We start from the raw sequence: 733 nt of genomic DNA, 5'->3' as shown, positions 1-733 counted from the left end.
TTTTTTTTTTGTAACAAATGAGACAGTAAATCTGGTGCCTGGCTTGCACCCTGCTCCTGTCCCGCGGAGCTGAAGCCACGTCTCACTTTTCACTCCGAAATGCACAGATCTAAGAGCCCTGACCGACCTGTGACAGCAATATAGAAGCTACTGTTAGATTAAAACTCATCTCATCTTCTCCTTGAAGCTCACGTAGAGGAGCCAGACAAGCCTGCATGCCCTCTGCTTTCCCTTCCCGCCCATTCGGCTCATGCCCTTGCACCAAGCGCGGCGAGTTCCCGCTGTTCCCTGCAAAACCTCTGCTTTTATCGATCCTAAAGGAACGGGAAAGGCAGAGAGCAACCTCCAGCAAGACCTTTCAGCCTTCGCGTTTTGCCCTGCTTTTAATCAGCTTGTGCAATGCTCTTGTTCTCCAGGAGGAGGCTGATTCTTCCCAGCAAGAGACTGAATCGTGTCCTTCCCTTTCTCCCGCTCGCTTTGCAGCTCCTGCTCCCCTCGGTTCCTTCTGCCGCCCACCTTTGCCTGACTTTTCAGCAAATAGCGATTTTGTGTTTCCACCTAGTCACAGAGGGAGATAACGCATCTCCAGAATTAAATATGTGCCCTTGGGAGCCCAAGCTCTCTCTTGCCATGAAGTCAAAGGCTTTGTGGTGTGTTCCAGAGAGGTGGAGTGACAGCAGAGTCCCAGGAGAGGGGGATGGCACGTCCTGCTGGAAAGCAGCCCCGTGGGGAG

This window comes from Apaloderma vittatum, unplaced genomic scaffold (genome assembly GCF_000703405.1).
Source record: "Apaloderma vittatum isolate BGI_N311 unplaced genomic scaffold, ASM70340v1 scaffold6932, whole genome shotgun sequence".
NCBI lineage: Eukaryota > Metazoa > Chordata > Aves > Trogoniformes > Trogonidae > Apaloderma > Apaloderma vittatum.
The sequence above is the reverse complement of the archived record's forward strand: the minus strand, read 5'-3'. Positions refer to the sequence as shown.